Source organism: Erpetoichthys calabaricus, chromosome 13, assembly GCF_900747795.2.
Source record: "Erpetoichthys calabaricus chromosome 13, fErpCal1.3, whole genome shotgun sequence".
Taxonomy (NCBI): Eukaryota; Metazoa; Chordata; class Cladistia; order Polypteriformes; family Polypteridae; genus Erpetoichthys; species Erpetoichthys calabaricus.
Genome location: NC_041406.2, coordinates 34966081 through 34984845, shown reverse-complemented (window position 1 = coordinate 34984845; position 18765 = coordinate 34966081). Strand labels below are relative to the sequence as shown.

The following is an 18765-nucleotide window of genomic DNA, read 5'->3' as shown; positions in this document are numbered from 1 at the left end:
TCCAGGCATAATCCTGACCACCTGTCTCTTTTCCACACGACACAGGCTCCTCACCATCTTGCCTCTCTCTTCTTACTAAACCTCTGATGTCTTTTGTTCTCTCCCTCCTCCTCCTTTTTGAATCTATTTTTTTTGCCTCTCTGCCATGCGGGGACTCTATATACTACCCAGTTGGGTGAAGGTGCTATCCTCCACCCACTCTGAGGTGTGAATAAGGCACCTGACTGACTCCCTCACATTTGCAAATGAATGCGTGATCAGCCAAGAACCTCAATCAACCTTGGAGTGGTGCCAGCATGTGCCCACCCTCACAAGTTCGGAGCCTACACTCTTTAGGACTCTATTTTAAAATCATGCTTTACCACGGACTTCTTATAACAGAGCATAGGAACTCGCAAGAGTCTTCATAATATACTGTATAGGTGCTGATCCATTAACTACTCTGTAGACAAGCATCATGGATTTAAAATTAATACTTGCTTCTGCAGGGTACCTGTGTAGTCATTTGAAGAGAGGACTGACCTGTTGCCTGCCTTGGCTGGTGGAACACCAGATGTACTGCTACATTTTGAATCATGTGCAGTGTCTTGGTGACACATGCCAGAACACCAACCAGCAGAGAGTTACAATATTCCAGAAGTGATGAGTCCAAAGCCTGGTCTAGGAGTTGTGACATCAATTGATCCACGGTTTAACACTTTTAATACATGACATAAAGCTGGTTATGCAGGGGCTTAATGTAAAAAAAAAAAAAAAATGAAAGGGTAAAGGAAACAAAAGATCAGTATTGTAATCGACCATTTCTTATAATGGGAAACTGCTTGCATATTAAAGTGATTATCCTGGTATTTGTGTCTCTTTCATCTGCAGTAAAGAGTACAAAGGCATATATATATATATATATATATATATATATATACAGTGGTGTGAAAAACTATTTGCCCCCTTCCTGATTTCTTATTCTTTTGCATGTTTGTCACACAAAATGTTTCTGATCATCAAACACATTTAACCATTAGTCAAATATAACACAAGTAAACACAAAATGCAGTTTGTAAATGGTGGTTTTTATTATTTAGGGAGAAAAAAAAATCCAAACCTACATGGCCCTGTGTGAAAAAGTAATTGCCCCTGAACCTAATAACTGGTTGGGCCACCCTTAGCAGCAATAACTGCAATCAAGCGTTTGCGATAACTTGCAATGAGTCTTTTACAGCGCTCTGGAGGAATTTTGGCCCACTCATCTTTGCAAAATTGTTGTAATTCAGCTTTATTTGAGGGTTTTCTAGCATGAACCGCCTTTTTAAGGTCATGCCATAGCATCTCAATTGGATTCAGGTCAGGACTTTGACTAGGCCACTCCAAAGTCTTCATTTTGTTTTTCTTCAACCATTCAGAGGTGGATTTGCTGGTGTGTTTTGGGTCATTGTCCTGTTGCAGCACCCAAGATCGCTTCAGCTTGAGTTGATGAACAGATGGCCGGACATTCTCCTTCAGGATTTTTTGGTAGACAGTAGAATTCATGGTTCCATCTATCACAGCAAGCCTTCCAGGTCCTGAAGCAGCAAAACAACCCCAGACCATCACACTACCACCACCATATTTTACTGTTGGTATGATGTTCTTTTTCTGAAATGCTGTGTTCCTTTTACGCCAGATGTAACGGGACATTTGCCTTCCAAAAAGTTTAACTTTTGACTCATCAGTCCACAAGGTATTTTCCCAAAAGTCTTGGCAATCATTGAGATGTTTCTTAGCAAAATTGAGACGAGCCCTAATGTTCTTTTTGCTTAACAGTGGTTTGCGTCTTGGAAATCTGCCATGCAGGCCATTTTTGCCCAGTCTCTTTCTTATGGTGGAGTCGTGAACACTGACCTTAATTGAGGCAAGTGAGGCCTGCAGTTCTTTAGACGTTGTCCTGGGGTCTTTTGTGACCTCTCGGATGAGTCGTCTCTGCGCTCTTGGGGTAATTTTGGTCGGCCGGCCACTCCTGGGAAGGTTCACCACTGTTCCATGTTTTTGCCATTTGTGGATAATGGCTCTCACTGTGGTTCGCTGGAGTCCCAAAGCTTTAGAAATGGCTTTATAACCTTTACCAGACTGATAGATCTCAATTACTTCTGTTCTCATTTGTTCCTGAATTTCTTTGGATCTTGGCATGATGTCTAGCTTTTGAGGTGCTTTTGGTCTACTTCTCTGTGTCAGACAGCTCCTATTTAAGTGATTTCTTGATTGAAACAGGTGTGGCAGTAATCAGGCCTGGGGGTGGCTACGGAAATTGAACTCAGGTTATTTTTTAACAAGGGGGCAATTACTTTTTCACACAGGGCCATGTAGGTTTGGATTTTTTTTCTCCCTAAATAATAAACACCATCATTTAAAAACTGCATTTTGTGTTTACTTGTGTTATATTTGACTAATGGTTAAATGTGTTTGATGATCAGAAACATTTTGTGTGACAAACATGCAAAAGAATAAGAAATCAGGAAGGGGGCAAATAGTTTTTCACACCACTGTATATATATAATATAAATAATTGTGAATCTCAAGCATTAACATCATCTGTTTTTTTTTTTTTTTTTACTCGTATATATTCCTGTTTTTCACAAATGTGAAACTGTTACATTTTAAAACAAGGGTCATCTCACTTTTTCTTCTGGTCTAGAATTATCAAGTTCAGGAGTTAAATGTATTTATCAGTACATTTATGTGCACTTAAATGATCTAGTTATTTATAGAAACTTGATTTCTAAAATACTGTGTAAACCCTTAGTCCATTAGAGAAATCAGGTTATTGGTCTTTGAGAAACCTGGTTAACAGAGGTAGATTTCAGCACAAATATCCCCATTTTGTGGACATGTAATCCCTTTACCAGGTTACTGTTAAGGATTTTGTAGTCTGTGCACATCTACTGAACTCTGTCATCCTGCACATATATTTGCCTCACAAATACTTTCAGGAGCCTAAGATAAACATCCATAAAATAAATTTGCTCAGGCGATTGCATTATTCCTTCTCCTGGCAGAAATAATCTGTCCCAATATTTCAGAAATCGCTAAATTTATGTTGATGAGCTGAACATATAGTGCTAAGCTCAGGAACACAATTTTGAGATCAGTAGGGTAACATATTAAAAGTAATGCATGTTGCATGGTCCGATTTTTTTTTTTTTTTTTTTTTTTTTTTTTTTTTTTTTTTTTTTTTATATAAACTTTTTAAAGTAATTAGTGACCTAATACAATATTTCTTATTGAAATAAAAATACTTACATTATTATTGTTCCAACAGCACTGGGTGTAAGGCAAGAAGCACACATACCTGTTTCTTTGCAAGGCTCAATTACATAGTCAAACAGAACAACAACAACATTTATTTATATAGCACATTTTCATACAAAAAAGTAGCTCAAAGTGCTTTACATAATGAAGAAAATAAAATAAAAATAAAAGACAAAATAAGAAATTAAAATAAGGCAACATTAGTTAACATAGAAAAAGAGTAAGGTCCGATGGCCAGGGGGACAGAAAAAACAAGAGAGGAAAAAGAAAAAAAAAAAACTCCAGATGGCTGGAGAAAAAAAATTAAATCTGCATGGGTTCCAGGCCACGAGACCGCCCAGTCCCCTCTGGGCATTCTACCTAACATAAATGAAATAGTCCTCTTTGTATTTAGGGTTCTCACAGAAGGACTTGATGATGATGGTCATGCAGACTTCTGGCTTTTAATCCATCACTGTTGGAACATGACGGTGCTTTGAATAGATGGTGGTGGCGCAAGCCATCACCAAAAGGACACCGGAAAAGGAAACAGAAGAGAGAGTAGGGGTTAGTACAAATTTTAGAGCCACCATGAATAGTTATTATAATGAATTGGACATACAGAGTATCAGGATTAAATTACAGTGAAGTTATGAGAAGGCCATGTTAAAAGAATGTGTTTTCAGCAGTTTTTTGAAGTACTCCACTGTATTAGCCTGGCGTATTCCTATTGGCAGGCTATTCCAGATTTTAGGTGCATAACAGCAGAAGGCCACCTCACCACTTCTTTTAAGTTTTGCTCTTGGAATTCTAAGGAGACACTCATTTGAGGATCTGAGGTTAAGATTTGGAATATAAGATGTCAGACATTCCGATATATAAGATGGGGCGAGATTATTTAAGGCTTTATAAACCATAAGCAGAATTTTAAAATCAATCCTGAATGACATAGGTAACCAGTGTAGTGACATCAAAACTGGAGAAATGTGCTCGGATTTTCTTTTCCTGGTTAGGATTCTAGCAGCTGAATTCTGCACTAGTTGCAAACGATTTATGTCTTTTTTGGGTATTCCTGAGAGGATTGCGTTACAGTAATCTAGTCGACTGAAAACAATCGCGTGAACTTTGTAAGCATCTTTCAGTGATATAAGAGGTCTAACTTTTGCTATGTTTAAGTGAAAAAATGCTGTCCTAGTGATCTGATTAATATGCGATTTAAAATTCAGATTACAGTCAACAGTTACCCCTAAGCTTTTTACCTCTGTCTTGACTTTTAATCCTAATGTGTCCAGTTTATTTCTAATAGCCTCATTGTAACCATTATTGCCAATCACTAAGATTTCAGTTTTCTCTTTATTTAGCTTGAGAAAGTTACTATTCATCCATTCTGAAATACAAGTCAGACATTGTGTTAGTGAATCAAGAGAATCGGGGTCATCAGGTGCTTTTGATAAATACAGCTGTGTGTCATCAGCATAGCTGTGGTAGCTCACGTTGTGCCCTGAGATAATCTGACCTAACGGAAGCAAGAATTCTGCGTACTTTACATTTAACTAAGTATATTTATAAAACACCAGAAAAGTGTCATGCTTATTTTTGAATTCTCTGTGGCCGATAACAACCTTTAACTCTTTTTTTTTTTTTTTGGTGCAGTTTAATGACATCAGAATGTTTTGACAAAGGAGATCTCCAGAAAATTACTTCCCCATGTAAATGCAGATATTTAAGAAACCAGTTTTGTTTTCTCCAGCTGGGTTATTCACCTTAATCCAGTTGTGTGTGTGCAAGTAAACACATTCTGTGAAAGCTCAGAAGATTCTGGCCTGCCTTTTTGTGTGATATTTATGGCATGTTCAGTAAACTACTTGGCTAGCAGTTGAGTCCCAGGGCATTTAAGAGATACAGTACACAGCAGGGCTTTTGAAGGTGAGACAGAATATATTTTGATGGTTTCCTGAGGTCAAGGAAACCACCCTGCCTGGTGGGCAGGGACTGGAATTTGTGAAAGACTGGCCAAATAAAGCTGCCAGGGTTTTATATACGTGTGTATTTGGTCTCTTTTTTTCAGCATGTATGTTTGTGTCTTGTTTAAACAAAATAAAGAAATCTCTTCAAAATTTCAGGTTAATATAGCATACATAGATGCCTCCTTAATATAAATGGCACCTCTATGTAGTGACTATGGTACTTGTACGGAAGAAGACATGCATAGCAAATGTTGACTAAAGGAGAGTTATATGGTTTGTTATAAAAAAAGACCATATTTCCTCCATATTTCATTATTGTTGGAGGTCAGGTCCTTTGAACTACTAGAGATGAACTATATGCTTGGGATTGTATCGTGCCTGCTTTTTAAATTGGAAATTAAGTGTATGAAATGTCCCCTCAACTTCTCATGTAGGTTGTAATGTTCATTTGATCTCCTTTAGATAGTTTCAGAGTTTTGGTTTGAAATGGAGTTGGGGCCATTGAACTTATTGAAGGTTAATGACCAAGAAAGTCGTCATCTTTGACTGTAACCTGCCATTGTTGTAATTGTACCTTGCATAGAGTTCTCTTTAGTTGACGCGATATATTCCTTCCCAACTATTTCAAGAGTTTTCCGTTTTCACAATGTTTGTCGCATGACATGCTGCAATTACCCTTAGGCCAATTTTGTGTAAATGTTTTTGCAGCCTATAATTACTTAACCTGTGATTACTTGCTTTGCTGCCTTCCTTGGCTTTCACCATGTAAAGTTAGTAATGGCACCAGAGCTTATTACCTTAGTTATGAATTGCATTCTTTGCATCCACTAATCATTGGTTGCATAATATTTTGCAGGGGCATCAGTAGTCTTTTAGTGCTCTAGACCAGGAATACCAAACAGGTAAGATACAAAAAGTACAGTAAAAAGGACTAATGTGAAGTTAAAATCTTTTTTTTTTTTTTTCTTTCTCCAAAATCTTTTTATCATTCTCTCTCAATACTAGGGCCAAGCCACGAGCCAATGCAGAACACTCTCATATATATCCCCTCACTCAGTCATACATGCCAAATACAGTATATGTTCTCCAAACAATCTAACCTGCATGTCCTTAAGATGTGAGAGGGAAGTTGTAGAACCTGTAGAAAAAATATGGATGAGACCTGAGCCCAAGACTTTTGAAGCATTAATCATTACATTTCTGTGCAGCACTAACATATGATTTCAAACATAATGAAGACAGAAATACATTTTGAAGAGCATGTATAAATTAATAGGAGCTCATAGAACATTTAAAACACTAATGGTCTGAAGTAACACTACAATAAAATTAGTATAGGTGTTACTCTAGTCATTCAGAATATTTAATAAAACCCAACCCCATCTTCCCCCTGTTCTTACTCTGCATTGGTTAATCCTGTATTTGAAGTTTCCAGCTACCGTATATACTCGTGGATAAGTTCTGACTTGAGTTTACTGTATAATTTCTGGTATTTTATAATGTCGGTCATATAAGTCGAATGCGGAAAACTTACGCTATTGGTACAAGGGATTATGATATGCTAGCGCCCACCTGAGATAGAGAGAAAGAAAAAAAAAAAGGCAGTGTGCTCCGTGGTTACTATGTGGGTGCGGCAATGCGCTGTATCAGTGTGTGCTCCTAACCTCTCTCTCTCTCGCCTGCGTGACCACATGGTAATACCCAAACTATCCAGAAGCAATGTTTGCACTGATTTGTGTTTTTTGTATCTCACACCCTCATACACCTTTATTGTAAGAGCATCCCTTATCTACGACGAAGCGTTCAATCACAAGAAAATATGAAGCTGGTTTTAAATTAAACGCTGTTGAAGTAGTGAGAGAAATTGGTAACTGCGCTACTGCAACAAAATTATGAGAAACTGATGCAAGATTGGAGGAGGCAAGAAGATGTTTTTAAAAAAAAAAAAAAAAAAAAATTTAAGTGTCTCATTTGGGCATTTTTGATTGGGCATATAAGTTGGGGTCTGATTTTATGATCGATTTTTCGGGTTTCAAGACCCGACTTGTACGTGAGTATATACAGTATGTCATCCATTCTGCCTATCAGGTAGTTTGAGAATCTGGTCTTCATGAAATATTACTATTATTTAAACATTTAAATTATACCTTTAGCTAAGGCAAATTAGTTTAGTGGCTGTGGAGAATCAGCCCGGACCCAGACAGACACAGGACCCACAGAAGTCCCAAAACACACGTTTATTTTTCTTCTTCTCAACAGCACATACAGTGCACAAAGCACAACACATAGTTCACAGTCCTTTTCTTGTCTTTCGCCACCATCAATTCTCTCTGCCTTCTGACTCGGGCTCCCCAAATGGAGTAAGGCGGCCCCTTTTATATTGTACCCGGATGTGCTCTAGGTGCTTATTGATGACCTTCCTGAAGCACTTCCTGGTGTGGCGGAAGTGCTGCCTGGGCACTGGGAAGCACTCTGGGTTTACCTGGTTCCTGTTCTGACATTATTTCCTGGTGTGGCAGAAATGCTGCAGTCCATGGCTCCGGAACCATCTGGGCGCCCCATGGCGGTGGCCACGGGTCCCAACAGGGTTGAGTTTCTTAGCTCCAATCCCATGGCCCCAATGCAAACCGGTAGGCTGCCCTCTTGTGTCTCGGGGGAGGTACTGTCTCTCTCCCGGACCTTCTATCCTCCAGGCTTTCTGGCTGGGCAGGAGCCCCAGCCATCTGCCACATGGTATACAGTTCAGCTATTCACATACTGTACATTGTTTTCTAATTCTGGCACAAGTAGGTTAAGTGACTTGCTTAATATTGCACAGTGAGTAAGAGGTGAAAAATGAACCAAAAACAGTAGAGTTTAAGGTCCAATGCCTTAGCCAGTACATCGCTTTGCCTGCCTTCCATGAATCTACTGCACAGCTTAGTGTGAATATTTTAAGAGTTAAATATACAGTGATCCCATTTTACCTACTGCGTCACAAGCTCAGAGCACCTTGTTAAGCTTTATTGTGAGTGGAAAACAATAGTCACTTTTGATCAATCTGTAATGGCAATAACTTCCTTTCACATAATTGGGCCCTTCTATTCGGTACTGCTAGTTAAATTGTATTTACATAAAATGTCCATAATTAGGAAATACTTGTCATGAAATGATGGATGAAAACAAAATACAATTTTAAAAAAAAAAAAAAAAAAAAAAACAAACTTGATTTTAATTTGCCTATTTGTGTGGTGGATGCAGTGATTTTAATGGTTTCTGTCTTTTGTGAGACCAATGTTTTCAGAGTATCAAGTTGTACCCAACAGCAGCAACTTTTGATATTGGACTGGCATGCTGTAACCAATGAGGTGTCCTTACTCTTTGATTATTTTGAAAACAACAGTTTTTCTCTACTAGCTGCCATACTGTTGTCCTCTCCTAGGGTCTCATTTATAAAGCTTGCGTACACACACAGAGTCTTGAAATGTGTGTACACAACTTTCCACACCAATGTTGGGATTTATAAAAGAAAACTTCACAGGGGAACTTGTGTATACTTAAGGCAACTCTGACCCATGTATATGCAACATTTTGGAGAAACTGGGAAATGAGGAGAATCTTGATCACATTTCAAAATACACACAAGAAATCATATCACCTGGCTGTTGTTATTAACTGTGTGTGCATTGATGTGATCCTCATAAACAATGAATATGATACACAAGCCTGTATTTTAGTTCCATTTTAAAAATGGCGAGTGCATACGTATTTCCATTGAAGATTTTTTTTTCCTGTTTATATCTGCTAGCTGTTGTAATTTTTCACTAAGCTGGCCATCGTGTCAGGAATTTTTCATCCAAACTTAACTCCAACATGCCCATTGTGGTAAAAGTCATTGACTGACCAGTGAGGCACAACATCAAGTTTTCATTTGGTGTGGATGCACATACATGAAATATAGCATATTTGTGTCAATATAAAAAGGAAATTTGCAGAATTGTCTATTTCTTCTAACGTAATCGCTGCGCTATGCTGTTCTTGTATTGCAATAAGGGAACCTAGCGATAATGAAGCTATTTTTGTTAACCATAAGCTGTTACATTCCATTAATGGACATGTCATCTGTAATGCCAGGAGGTGGGTGAGAAATGTTGTGTCCCCGTGGCCTAGGTCAGCCCATGATTCATTTATTTTGAGGCAAAGTAGCTTCAACAGATGTGATGGTGCAGCATGTGGTGACTGGCTTGTTGATAAGGTAACTGGCTGGACCCTAAGTTTTACATAAGGCCCATACTATTCACTATAACAGCAATCAAAATCATTCATTACATGTGCCAGGTGATAGCTGCTATCTGCTCAATTGGTGGTGCCTTAATTATTTCCCTGACCCCCAGGACAGAGAGAAGAGACTCTAGAATACCGTGCATGATCTTGTGCATTCAGTTATGGAGCACAACCAGATACTCTTCAATGCAGGTGGTGGGGTCTCAACACATGAGGAGTGAGGCAGCTCTACCAACCGATGAAGTTCTGTGGCATCATGATTGCTTATGTAAGAGGCTGATTAGCAAACCCCATATATGGATGTTTCAAGGCGATGTAAAATCTGCGTTCCTGTACTCATATTTACAAGGTAATTGTGATTTGTAAAGGGTAAATTATGTAGAAATGTGAGTACAGCAGGTTTTATAAATATGGTTCTCCCACCCCACGCTCGTTTTTCCTAGTTTTTGACTTGCACATATTTTCTTGCTTAAATTCATACAAGTTATAAGTTTTATAAATAAGGTCCCTGATCTCTGGACTTCCAAGATAATGGGCAAGGACATCTGTTGACTCTGGTTGTTCTGTATAATAAGGTAGAGCTTTGAAGCTTTCCTATTATAAACTTTATGAAAGTTATTTTTGCCCCTCTACCACCTTCTCTGTGAAATAAAAATATGGGTATTAGATAGACTTAACCCCATAGACATGACAAAACAAATTATATGGTGGTGTTTAGGTACTTTCAATTTATTGCAAAATCAAAATTGGGTAGCAGTGAATGACCAGCTTATAACAAAGCAGCTTACGTGCATTGTAACAGCTTTATTTTCACATATCAGTTAAAAAAAAATTATTAATAAATTGTTACAAAGGAATGTTTATTGCTACATAACATCCTGAAGGTCAGGTATAGCCAAAAAAAAAAAAATGCTGTGTTGAACAGTTGAAAGAAATAGACACTTGATACAGGACAGTCTTCTCAAATTCACCTACATTATTTCTTTCAATTTAATGTTATTGTTGCTTACATAGTCTCTATACTGACTTTGGATCCTGTAATGTTTTTTCCACTGGGTCTGAACTAGGCAGTCTCACAGGATGTGTTTTTGAGGGATAGGCTTCCTCCTTCCTACCTGATTTCGTTATCGTTGAGCCTGGCCCCAGCTCATGCTGATGCCACCCATGTGGCCAACACCTTCCCCCAGTCTCTTTATGGCTTGCTGCTCAGTAGGTGCCTTCCGAGTTTTGTACAGCAAGCATGATTCTTGGCTGCGGCTGCAGTAATTAGACCCTGACGTAAATGAGCGCGTGGAGGTTGATGGCTTCCTGCCCAGGGGGTGGGCAGCTCCTGCTTCATCTGGAAAATCTGACCACTGGAGCAGCCAGAGCTGGCTGTTAATTCCAACACAATAGATTGCTGGAAAGGTTTTGCCTCCTGGTTCCTAACCAGCAAATGCACTTCACAATGGTTCATGGAGGTGCACTTGTGTGAGATGTTGAGGGGGGAAAAATTTTTTTTTTAAAGTAGTTGACTGATGAGGCTTTGATATATGCATATGTTAGCCAATCATTTGATTTTAAAGATAGTTGTATAAGTGAATACTGTATTTTTAAGGAGGCGTTTATTATATCAGGTTGTTTCATTTTTCTACTTTTAATAAGCTTTGATATCACTTGAGTGTTTTTAAATTGAAATTGAATGTTCTATAGTGTGTTTGAAAATACTAAGTTATTGTTATTGTTTTATTACATTTTGTATCTGTTTATGGTTGTAATCTCCATATAAAATTTGACACAAGTGTCCCTCATCCCATCCTAGTGTGGCATTATGCCATTAAAAAGGGTTTTAAGGGGTGGAGATTACTTGCAGGGGTGAACTCCCTATTGCTTGAAAAGGGTATTTCAGATCTCTTAATTGAATACAGGCCTTGAACTGGCAAGATCATAACAGTTGCGCACGCACTCACTCACAAACACAAACACGGAGGCCTGTGCATATGCACACATACAGAGGAGCAGGAAAAGCATTGTTTTAATTGAAGCTCTTTATCAAGAGTTGGAATGAGAGAGTTTTCTGTCTGTCTTGAAGTTGCAAACATTCACCGAGGTTGCTATAAGGTATTTTTGTTTACATTCTTGTTAGACTTTGAATTTTACTAGCTGACATTTCTGACCCCCATCCAAAAAAAAAAATCCCATCTCAGCCTCTTGCCTTTTGTCACATCACACTAGGTAGCTATAAAGATTTATAGATTGGGCAGGAAAACCTTTTGACATGTATGTGACACTTCAGGCTTCACAGCTGCTTGTGAGTAATAACTAAGTTTTTTTTTTTTTTTTTTTTTTTTCTCTCTTATTTTTCAGACCTGAAAAAACGGGCTACTTTCATTTTCCAGTACTATTTGAAGTATGTTGTGAAGGATGTCTAGTTGGTGAGTAAATACTGTTTGCTCTTGTGATTTATTTATTTATTTATTTATTTTTGTGTGTATTTTAACATGCATGACTAAATGGAACTGTCTTCTTAATATGTAAGACTTGGCTGTACACATCGCACAAAGTGCTTAACAATCAAATATGGCAGAACTGTTAAGTCAGCAAGAAGCCATTTTATAATTTAAAGTGTTTCTCTCGGACTTAGTTTTTTGTTAAAATACTTATCTCAACAGTTATATGATCGAATTGTACTGTAGAACAATTAAAACACTGCCACCTCAACCTAACAGGGTTGCTGTGAGATATCAAGCAAGTCAAGTAGTGTGTCAGTATAAAGGTCAGTCTCCAGCATTTCAGAAGCCTTGTTCACAGAGAATGAGGTTCAGATCTTGGCTTGGTCACTGTGTGTGTGTAGTGGGCATATACCTGCAAGTGTTTTGTTTTTTTTTTTTTTTCCTCTTCTCCCCACCCTACCCCCCATTCTTGAACTTCCTGCCTGATGCTGCCAATATAGTCTAAGGCCCCTGCAACTGTAAATTTGATTATGCTGGTTATAAAACTCAGGATGGAGTGATGCATTTTCTGTGACCAGAAAATAAGTTATTTTTGTGGTTTCCCTGTCAATTTTATGAAAAAAAAAAAAACACAACTCAGTGACTCTCCTTGACACTCCTAGGTTTTTTTTTTTAACGCTTTTAATTTTGCCCTTATGTAGGCTATAGTATGATCAGATGTGTTAAGTTTTTTTTATGTTATCCAAAGTCTTGGGTTGGCAACGATAGATACTGACCTAGGTTGAGCTGTCAGTGTGAAACATGGTTGAAATAAATAATTAACACAAGATTAAAAGTTGATTTGATGGAGCACTATATAGTAATTTTTGTTGTACTGTCTGTGTACTTAGTGTTTATCATTTGTATATTTTTTTTGAAATCACACAACATTCCATACAAATCAATTTTTACAAACATAAGATCGAAAACAAATCAACCCCCACCCCTGAGAAAGAGAGCTAAGCCAGCAGAGTAAAACTTAAAGCTAGTAAAAATAAGTAAATAGATGAATTAATAAGTGAATAAAGATAAATGGAGAAAAAAAAAGAAAAAATGGGAGAGAATCTGCTTCCTCAGTGCTTTAAAAGCTTATTCTAAAATGTTATTGATTAGATCCTGCCAGGTTTTGAAAATGTTCTGCACAGATCTTCTAAATGAGAATTTGATTTTTTCCAGTTTCAAATAGTATATAACATCAGTTACCCACTGACGTAGAATAGGAGAGTTAGGATTCTTCCAGTTGAGCAAGTATAAGTCTATGTGCCAATAGTGTAGTAAAGGCAATTACAGTTTGTTTGTCCTTCTTGTATATTTTAAGCTTAAATAAGATACCACTAATTTTTTATAATACCGTTCAATCTGTCTTTAAACTAATGCTCTGTGCGATTGCAATAAATTATTTTAATACTAATTGGAATAATGGTATTTTTTGTAAATCCCATTTGAAAAGGCAGATGTTCTGAAGATTTTGCCAGGAGTAATTAGTGCTAAGAATTTATTGATTTTATTTTTTTCTGGCGGCTTAGATATCTTTGGTAATTTACTGTGGGTGCAGCATTTCCATTTAACTTTTAAAGAAATATATATATAAAAAAAACATTTGTTACAGCTCTTTAAACAACAGGTAACAATTTTTTGGTCCCCTTTTTGTATAACTAATAAGTTTTTAATTAGTTAATTAAGTTTTTACTTAAGTTGATTCATTCAGAGGTTAAAAACTGCTGAAAAATCTTGATTCTCCATTAGCATCAAATCCTAAAATTAGTACTGCCTCAGTATATACAGTAATCCCTCCTCCATCGCGGGGGTTGCGTTCCAGAGCCACCCGCGAAATAAGAAAATCCGCGAAGTAGAAACCATATGTTTATATGGTTATTTTTATATTGTCATGCTTGGGTCACAGATTTGCGCAGAAACACAGGAGGTTGTAGAGAGACAGGAACGTTATTCAAACACTGCAAACAAACATTTGTCTCTTTTTCAAAAGTTTAAACTGTGCTCCATGACAAGACAGAGATGACAGTTCTGTCTCACAATTAAAAGAATGCAAACATATCTTCCTCTTCAAAGGAAACAGAGAGTAAAGCAAACAAATCAATAGGGCTGTTTGGCTTAAGTATGCGAAGCACCGCGGTACAAAGCTGTTGAAGGTGGCAGCTCACACCCCCCCCTCTCAGGAGCAGAGAGAGAGAGAAACAAAGTCAAAAATCAATACGTGCCCTTTGAGCTTTTAAGTATGCGAAGCACCGTGCAGCATACTTAAAAGCTGCACACAGAAGGTAGCAACGTGAAGATAATCTTTCAGCATTTTTAGACGAGCGTCCGTAGCGTCTAGGTGTGCGAACAGCCCCCCTGCTCAATCCCCATACGTCAGGATCACAGATAGTCAGCGCAAGAGTGAGAGAAAAGTAAGCAATCTAGCTTCTCAGCCATCTGCCAATAGCGTCCCTTGTATGAAATCAACTGGGCAAACCAACTGAGGAAGCATGTACCAGAAATTAAAAGACCCATTGTCCTCAGAAATCCGCGAACCAGCAAAAAATCCGCGATATATATTTAAATATGCTTACATATAAAATCCGCGATAGAGTGAAGCCGCGAAAGGCGAAGCGCGATATAGCGAGGGATCACTGTAGTTGATTTAAATAAATGTCTACTCACAAAAAAAAAAATTACAAATTTAATAATTACTTTCACATACTCAAAAGCACCATCCTATTCTCTTCTTACATATTCTCAAAACCTCATTTCCATCTGCTATAGAAAAAAATCAGGTTTCATTCTATTGAATAACGTCTTCATCAGAAAGCACTTCCTGCTGATCGTGGATTGGTATTGCAAACTTAATAATGATATACAGGTGGACAACTGTGACTTTTTCAAAAATGAATGACTGACTCTGCACTGATTAAAAAAAAATATAGTATAATCTGTTTATTTCAGATTGATATCCCTGATAAGCCAATTTGTTTGACAGTGCTGCACAATATTTTTCCCTCATTTATAATTGCCCTTGTTTCACCAAGGGGAAACCCTCTTAACACCCCTCCACCCCAATTTAGTTGCTGCCCGTGGGTTATCACGAAACTTTAAACGGTGAAACTGGGTTGAAAAGAAAACACTGCTCAAAAATAAAACCTGAAATCCAGTGAGACAATTGAATTCTTATCCCAAAGTGGTTTGGAGGTGATGTGGGGAACAAAGCAGTAATGACTTGGAACTTTTTTCAGTGCTGTCTTTTGTACGTACTTTGAGCTGATGAAATCGTCTGTAGCAGAACACTGGCTGATGGAAACTGTAGTCCCCACTTTAGCATTTGCACATGTTTGCAGATAAGATGAAGTGGATGGGAGTAATATATATTAAATACCTTTTGTACTGGATTAGTTACACAAAATTGACTGTACTCAAGGCCACAGCACCTAGAAAGAACTTGTTAAATGTGTCGTCTTTGAATTTTGCAGAATTTTGCCTCTTTTACTTCACTTCTGCAGACAGCCAACATTTGCACAAACCAGTATGACCCATTTCTCTCTGAGATCGTTGTCAGCACTGTAGCAAAATGGGGTACATGGTGTTTTAGAACCAAAATATATATCATATCAACCAAAAAAAAAAACAAAAACGTGTTGGCTAATTTTTTTTTTTTTTCCCCTCCAACTTCACCAATATTTCAGTCATATCTGTCAGTGCATTTTTGAGATGTTTGGATATTTAGTTTTTCTATTGTTGGGGGCAGTTGTGGGGATTGGGGGGGTTTATGCCTAAATATCCATCCATTTTCCAACCCGCTGAATCCGAACACAGGGTCACGGGGGTTTGCTGGAGCCAATCCCAGCCAACACAGGGCACAAGGCAGGAACCAATCCTGGGCAGGGTGCCAACCCACCGCAGGACACTGCCTAAATATTGATACAGTAATCCCGGATTTTATATGTAAGCATATTTAAATATATATCGCTGATTTTTGCTGGTTCGCGGATTTCTGCGGACAATGGGTCTTTTAATTTCTGGTACATGCTTCCTCAGTTGGTTTGCCCAGTTGATTTCATACAAGGGATGCTATTGGCAGATGGCTGAGAAGCTACCCAACTTACTTTTCGCCCTCTCTCTCTTGCACTGACTTTCTCTGATCCTAACGTAGGGGGATTGAGCAGGGGGGCTGTTCGCAAACCTAGACAATACGGACGCTCGTCTAGAAATGCTGAAAGATTATCTTTACGTTGCTACCTTCTGTGCAGCTGCTTCCTGAAGCGACATGCTGCACGGTGCTTCGCATACTTAAAAGCTCGAAGGGCACGTATTGATTTGTGCTTCTTTGTTTCCCTCTCTCTCTCTCTCTCTCTCTCTCTCTCTCTCTCTCTCTCTCTGCTCCTGACGGAGGGGGTGTGAGCTGCCACCTTCAACAGCTTTGTGCCGCGGTGCTTCGCATACTTAAAAGCCAAACAGCCCTATTGATTTGTTTGCTTTTCTCTATCTCTCTGACATCTGCTCCTGACGCGCACTCCTTTGAAGAGGAAGATATGTTTGCATTCTTTTAATTGTGAGACGGAACTGTCATCTCTGTCTTGTCATGGAGCACAGTTTAAACTTTTGAAAAAGAGACAAATGTTTGTTTGCAGTGTTTGAATAATGTTCCTGTCTCTCTACAACCTCCTGTGTTTCTGCGCAAATCTGTGACCCAAGCATGACAATATAAAAACAATGATATAAACATATGGTTTCTACTTCGCGGATTTTCTCATTTCGCGGGTGGCTCTGGAACGCAACCCCCGCGATGGAGGAGGGATTACTGTATATCGAAATGTCCTTTCATACTGGATACCTACTGCTCTAGATGCATCACTGTGCCTGATTTCAGCTTTTTATCTTAATGAGAAATAGTGTTGAAAAGTCAGTGAGTGAGTTAGTCAGTTAACTTTGCATTTTGTGTATATATATATATATATATATATATATATATATATATATATATATATATATATATATATATATATATATATATATATAATATATATATATATATATATATAATATATATATATATATATATATATATATATATACTAATTAATAAAAGGCAAAGCCCTCACTGACTGACTGACTGACTGACTGACTCATCACTAATTCTGCAACTTCCCGTGTAGGTGGAAGGCTGAAATTTGGCAGGCTGATTCCTTACAGCTTACTTACAAAAGTTAGGCAGGTTTCATTTCGAAATTCAACGCGTAATGGTCATAACTGGAATCTCTTTTTTCACAATATACTGTAATGGACGGCAGCTCGATGGCCGTGGGAGGAGGAGTTGAGTGTCACGTCATCACACCTCCCACGTAATCACGTGAAAAGACTGTGAACGCAGTAGGGAGAAATGAAGGAGGAGCCGCAAACAGCGAAGAACAAAAAATTCATTAAACAATTGAGAAGGGAGCGAAACAATAAGAAGCGAGCGAGTAAAGCATACAAGCGTCTTCATAAGAGAAACAAAGCACGGTGTAAAACGTAAGTTTAAATTAAGTTTATAGAAACGCTCCCGCTGCGGATTGCAATAACATATTCGCGAGATATAAGTTTAATGAGAAGACACGAGGTATAAACGAACCACACGCCGTAGCGCAACGTTAGGGGCTTCACCTCTGGCGCTGACGTTCGAGATTCGATTCCCGAGAGCGGATGCAGTGAGTGTGTACGCCTGATGAGTCCAGAATTAGGGAGAAACACGTGTCGCATACTCTTTCCATTATTTGAAAGTAAACTATTAAAACCATTCTATGAACTGCTTCTTGCAACTGAAAGACGGCACATGGCGGATGTTAGCCGACTTGCTGACCGCAACGTTAGGGGCTTCAACTCTGGCGCCGCAAATAGCGAAGAACAAAAAATTCATTAAACAATTGAGAAGGGAGCGAAACAATAAGAAGCGAGCGAGTGAACCATACAAGCATCTTCATAAGGGAAACAAAGCACGGTGTAAAACGCAAGTTTAAATTAAGTTTATAGAAACACTCCCGCTGCGGATTGCAATAACATATTCACGAGATAAAAGAACGCAGTAGGGAGAAATGAAGGAAGAGCCGCAAACCGCGAAGAACAAAAAATTCATTAAACAATTGAGAAGGGAGCGAAACAATAAGAAGCGAGCGAGTGAAGCATACAAGCATCTTCATAAGGGAAAAAAGCACGGTGTAAAACGCAAGTTTAAATTAAGTTTATAGAAACGCTCCCGCTGCAGATTGCAATAACATATTCGCGAGATAAAAGTTTAATGAGAAGACACGAGGTATAAACGAACCACACGTCATAGCGCAACGTTAGGGGCTTCACCTCTGCCGCTGACTATAGAGATTCGATTCCCGAGAGGGGATACAGTGAGTGTGTACGCCTGATGAGCCCAGAATTAGGGAGAAACACATGTCGCATACTCTTTGCACTATTTGAAAGTAAACTATTAAAACCATTCTATGATCTGCTTCTGGGAACAGAAAGAGGGCACGTGGCGGACGTAAGGCAACTTGCTGACAAACCACAAGCGTGACCTGGCAGGTAACCACCCATACAATCAGATTGTGATTCAGAAAACGAATGCCATGAATGTAATTACCACGATCCACATACTGTCAAATAAACGAAACACACGCCGTAGCGCGACAGCTGTGAAAAGGGAGCTTCACAAAAAAACAGATCCTTAACAAATTGTTATTGGTATATTTTCGATCCGTTTAAAAAGGTTTTCTTTTCTTCTTAATAAAAAATTAAAAGCGGTACTTCACCGCAACGAAGCGCGAGAATTTGGCTATATATATCTG

General features: G+C 38.4%; 1 protein-coding gene across 2 annotated transcripts in view; it reads left to right on the top strand.

Annotated features, from left to right (window-relative positions):
• The window catches only part of ptp4a3b (protein tyrosine phosphatase 4A3b), a 191064-nt gene that overhangs the window by 48777 nt on the left and 123522 nt on the right, over positions 1 to 18765 (top strand). For both annotated transcript variants that reach the window (XM_028818116.2, XM_051936101.1), the window contains exon 2: positions 11835 to 11902. The gene's annotated coding sequence lies outside the window, so the exon portion shown is untranslated. The remainder of the gene's footprint in view (positions 1 to 11834; positions 11903 to 18765) is intronic.